Source organism: Pristis pectinata, chromosome 4, assembly GCF_009764475.1.
Source record: "Pristis pectinata isolate sPriPec2 chromosome 4, sPriPec2.1.pri, whole genome shotgun sequence".
Lineage (NCBI taxonomy): Eukaryota > Metazoa > Chordata > Chondrichthyes > Rhinopristiformes > Pristidae > Pristis > Pristis pectinata.
In genome coordinates this window covers 45,759,510-45,765,509 of record NC_067408.1, presented here as the reverse complement: position 1 = coordinate 45,765,509, position 6,000 = coordinate 45,759,510, and positions in this window count along the sequence as shown.

The window sequence follows — 6,000 nt, the reverse complement described above, 5'->3', positions numbered from 1 at the left end:
CATCCATTTAAGGTCAGAGGACGAAAGTTCAGGGGAGCTGTCAGAGGTAGGTTCTTTACACAGAGAGTGGTGGGTACCTGGAATGCACTGCCGGGGGTGGTTGTAGAGGCTGATACAATAGGGACATTTAAAAGGCTCTTAGGTAAGCATATAGATGTATGAAAAATGGAGCGTTATGGGCTGTGTAGGGGGGAAGGGTTAGATTGATCATGGGGTAGGTTTATATAGGTCCGCACACATCATGGGCCAAAAGGCCCGTACTGTGCTGTATTGTTCTATGTTCTATGTACTATTCAGTGACCAATAATTAACTCTTCCCTGTGTTTCCTGCCCTTTGTTATTTCTTAGCTTAACATAAATTGAATCTCTTTCTATATCATGGTCTGCCAAGCCAAGTTCATTTCTCATGTCTGCACTGATCTCCTTCCTTAGTAAGAGTGCGGACACCCACCAACTATTCCTTTATGTCTGCCTTCTTCGGTGTTCTGGTGCATTGTTGTTACCGGCAGTGTGGCTCAGTGACTGTAATATTTCTTCAGGTACATTTCAGGACTGAATTAGTTTGTTAAATCATGTTGTTATAATTTCTTGGAATGCAGTAACTGAGGTGGAGCCTGTGTGTGAGAGAGGGACCCGGGAGGGATACAGCCGACCTCCCGAGTGATGCTGGACCGGATTGTGAGAACGGATGCATTCCTCTGCGTTTAGAAAGTTGAGGGGGAACTGATGGGGTCAATGGGGTTGGAGGACAGACTGGTGCTGATCTGACTGGACGGTGGAACAGGCTCAAGGGGCCGAATGTCCCCTGGTCATTGTGGTGAAGGTTTGGCAGCACAGTGGGTATGTGAGTGGACTAATGAACCAGAGGCTGGAGCAGATGGTCAGAGGTGTTCGTTTCCCACCCGGGCAGTCTAGGAAATTAAATGAAGTTAATTAAATAAAGTGGCAAGCAAAGTATCAAGAGAAGGAAAACACTTGCCGTCACAGGTGTCACTCAGGAATAGATCTGATGTTTGTACCTGCCCTACATTTTCCTGTGTCTGAATCTTCTCGTAATTTAACGACGATGAACTGTGTCAGAAACAGCCTTCAACAAGGCGGATCAGCTGTGTCAAAGCTGCTAAGGAAATGCAGGGTTGAAGAAGGCTGATCGCCAACCCTTCCCGGGGACAGGTGGGCTGGAGGAGAACTGCTGGCTCTGCCAGGGATGTCCCAGTACCAACGAGTAAACAGAAATTCTTCCATAATACTCTGCAGATGCCCAGCCGGTACCCACGGGGCAAGGTCCCAGTGCTGGGAAAGGTTTCCATACTTTGGACACTCCCTCTCTCTTCACTCTAGTCGAGCCATCTGTAACTTTCTTTCCCTTTGTCCCTTGACTTGAGGCTTCGGCAAAGAGGCTTTAGACTTAGTGGACTTTAGACTTAGTGAACTTTAGGATGACAGTTCTGAGGGCGGCGTTATGCTCGTCCTGCAGGATGTGGGAGGTCAGGGAGACTTCCAGTTTTCCCTGAGGACTACACCTGTGGGAAGTGTGTCCGCTGCAGCTCCTCCTAGCTGACCTTGTTAAGGAGTTGGAGCTGGACGGCACCTCAGATCATCCCGGGTTGTGAGAGCATCATAGATAAGAGCTGTGTGCAGGGAGCAAGGAAAGACTGTTGAATTAAACTACACTTATTCTAATGCAAGAGGCATGACAGGTAAGGTGGATGAACTCAGGACATGGACAGCTGCATTGGATTGGGATATTATAGCCATCACAGAAACATGGCTAAGGGTGGGAACAGGACTGGCAGCTAAACATTCCAGGGTACAGATGCTATAGGTGGACAGAGGTGGAGGAAAGAAAGGAGGGAGAATTGCAATTTCTGATTAAGGAGAACATCACAGCAGGAGTCCAAGATGGAATTACTGAGGGATTGTCTAAGTGAGGCTTTATGAATGGAGCTGAGAGATGATAAGGGGATGACCACCTTGTTGGGATTGTATTACGGGCCCCTTAATAGACAACGAGAATTAGAGGAACAAATATGCAAGGAGATTTCAGAAAGTTTCAGAAATGATAGCGTTGTCATAGTACGGAGATTTTATCTTTCATAATATAGGCAGGGTCTGCCATAGTGCTAAGGGCTTAGGTGGGGTGGAATTTGTTAAGTGTGTTGACGAAAAGTTCCCTTACACAATAAGTTGAAGGACCCTACTAGGGAGAGGGCAACCCTTGTCCTACTCTTGGGAAATTAGGGTCAGGACAAGTGTCTGAGGAATGAGTGGAGCAGCACTTTGGGACCAGTGACCATAATTCTATTAGTTTTCAATTAGTCATGGAAAGGGACAGATCTGTTCCACAGTTTAAAGTTCTAAACTGGAGCAAGGCAAATTTTGACAGTGTTAGACAGGAACTTTCAAAATTTGATTGGAGTAGATTGTTTGCAGGCAAAAGGACATTTGGCAAGTCGGAGGCTTTTTAAAAGTGAGATATCAAGAGTTGAAGATCTGCATGTTCCTGTTAGAGTGATAGGGCAGGTCTAGCAAGAGTAGGGAATTCTGGATATCGAGGGATATTGAAGCTCCAGTCAGGAATAGAAAGAGGCCATGGGTCAAGTAGAGGCCTGTTGTTGACTGCTCGAGAGGAATATAGGGGTTGTAGGAGTATACTCGAGGAAGAAATCAGAAGGCAAAAAGAGGGCATAGAGATAGCTTTGGCAGAGAAGATTAAGAAGAATCCAAAGAGATTTTATAAGTTCATTAAGGGGAAAAAGAGTAATGAGGGAGAGAATATGGTCCCTCAAAGACCAAGTGGACATCTTTGTGAGGAGCTGCAGGAGATGGGCAAGGTTCTCAATGAGTATTTGCCCTCTGTTTTTTACCAGGGAGAAAGACATGGAGACTTTGGACCTTGAGATAGTTTATGGCGAGGTCTTGGAGATAGTCTGCATTAGAGTAGAGGAAGTATTGGATTGTCTTACAACATATGAAGGTAGATAGATCTCCAGGGCCTGGTCAGGTATATCCAAGAACACTGTGGGAAGCTTACGAGAAGGAAATAGCGGGAGCGCTGGCTGAGATATACGCATCATCCATTAGCGACGGATAAAGTGCCGGAAGACTGGAGGGTGGCTAATGTTGTGCCTTTATTTAAGAAGGGCTTGCAAAGAAAACCTGGGAACAATAGACCAATAAGCTAACCGCTGTGATAGGTCAATTACTAGAGGGGATTCTGTGGGATAAGGTTTTACATCATTTGGAAAGATGGGTTGATTAGGGATAGTCAGCCTGGCTTTGTTCATGGGAGATCATGTCTCATGAATTTTATTGAGTTTTTAGAGGAAGTAACCAAGAAGGTGGTTGAGGGCATGGTGGTAGACACAGTCTATATGGACTCAGTAAGGCCTTTGATAAGGTTCCACATGGTTGGCTGCTATGGAACGTTAGATCGCATGGAATCCGGGAGTGCTTGCTAATTGGATACTGAGTTGGCTGAGGGTAGGAAGCAGAGTGTGGTGGTGAAGGTTGTTTCTCGGACTGGAGGCCCGTGACTACTGGTGTTCCCCAGGGCTCAGAGCTTGGCCCATTGCCATTTATCATCTATATCAATGACTTGGATGAGAATGTATAAGGCATGGTTAGTAAGTTTGCAGATGACACTAAAATAGGTGGTGTCATTGACAGTGAAGATGGTTATCAGGATTCACAGAGGGATCTTGATCAGCTGGGTAAGTGGGCCAAGAATGGCAAAATGGAGTTTAATTTGGATAAGTGTGAGGTGTTGTATTTTGGAAAGACAAATGAGGGTTAGTGTCACAACCAGCAACAAAAGAAACACACTGAGCATGATTCAGTGTTAAAAACTATTTTATTAATCACTACTTATGATAATACGTAAAATAAAAGTAAAAAAAAATGTTAGTATGTTAGACCTCAAGAATGTTAAACCTCGAACGTTAACCCCAAAACTAAACTCTTCGTGTGTGTGTGTGGACAAAGTCCAAAACTCCCAGTTCCGGAATGGTTCTTAAAGTTCAGTTCCGCAAGCCATAAGGTGAAACATGAGCAAGGGCGTTCTTCAACAACCACCGTTGTCTGAAGATAAGATGTAGATGTAGAAAAACATAGAGAGAGAGTTACATACGAAATCCAAATGTTCCACGATGGAACCCAAAACGACACTTCAGTGTTTACTCGGTAGTGACTTCCTCACCCCGAAAAGCATCCGAACCGTGGTCGTCCACACACAAATACCTGTTTCCTTCTACAGGTCCAGCAACAAGTGAACTCCACCGGATTACTTCCAACTTCCATACATGGATTTCAGTGGCAAACACAGTTATTGTTTCTCATCCATCGATAGAGAAAACAAGCAGGCTGGTGTCTCTCTCCCTTCTCTCTCTCTCTTTCTTCTTCTTCTGACTTCTTCAACAACGTCATTACGTCCTTTATCTTCTATTGACGTAAGCACGCCCCACACACACATACACACACACTCTCTATCTTAAAGGGACTTTCACTGAGTCCGTAACACCTCCCACCTAAAAAAAATTTTCCCAAGAAAATTTTAACCGCACATAGTTAGTAATGTTAATAATTATCACGCTACACAACTACAGACTATCAGATTAGTATAGATACATGTTTCCCATTTAACATCGGGAAAGACAATCAGCAATCACATTATCTTTGCCTTTAATGTGAGTTATCATGAGATCAAACTCTTGCAAAATTAAACTCCAGTTTAACAGCCTTCTGTTCTTGTTTTTGACTCGGCTCAGAAACACCAATGGGTTATGATCTGTATACACAGTCAATGGTTTCTGAGCGGTGCAAACATATACACTGAAATGTTGCAAGGCTAAAACAAGCGACAGTAATTCTTTCTCTATGGTGGAATAATTCTTCTGATGCTCATTAAATTTCTTTGAAAAGTAAGCTACAGGATGGTCAATATCATCAAGGTCACCCTTCTGCAACAACACAGCTCCTGCAGCTTCATCACTGGCATCTACTGCTAATGAAAATGGCCTTTCAAAGTCAGGTGTTTCTGAGCACAGGATGGTAGCATAAAATGGCTTTTCAGCTTCTTAAATGCTTCTTGACAAGAATCTGTCCAAACAAACTTTACTCCCTTCTTCAGAAGATTAGTTAGGGGAAGAGCAATATCAGCAAAATTTTTACAAAATTTTCGATAATATCCAACCATTCCCAAAATCTTCTAACAGTCCTCGTACCTGTGGGAATAGGGAACTCAGATATTGCTTGAACTTTTGCCTGAACAGGAGCTTGCTTGCCTTGACCTACAACATAACCAAGATACGTCACAGTGGCATGGCCAAATTCACTTTTAGCCAAGTTAACTGTAAGGTTAGCCTTGGAAAGTCTTTCAAACAACCTTTCTAACGCAGAGATGTGATCCTCCCATGTATCATTCCCAGTCACTAAGTCGTCAATGTAGGCATCTGTATGTTTAACCCATGAATCACTGAATTAATCATTCTTTGAAATGTTGCCGGAGCATTTTTCATTCCAAATGGCAAAACATTGTATTCATACAATCCAGAAGGGGTTACAAAGGCCTGAAATTTCCCTTCCTCTTTCTGTTAATGGAACACACCAGTACCCTTTTAATAGGTCAATCTTTGTAAGAAATTTTGCCTTTCCCACTCTGTCTATGCAATCATCCACCCTAGGAATAGGGTAAGCATCTGACTTTGTTACAGCATTCACTTTCCTGTAATCTGTGCAAAATCTAACAGTTCCATCAGGTTTAGGTACAATAACACAGGGGCGAACTCCAATTTGAAGTAGAATGTCTAATAATATCATTTTCCAACATGTATTTTATTTCCTGATCAAACAAGTTTACTTTTTTTCCACATTCATTCGATATGGGTGTTGTTTGATTGGTTTTGCATCCCCAACAATCAAACATCATGGGTAATTATCGATGTTCTGTTTGGAACATCTGGGAACAGATTTTTAAATTTTAAAATTAATTCTCTCATCTGT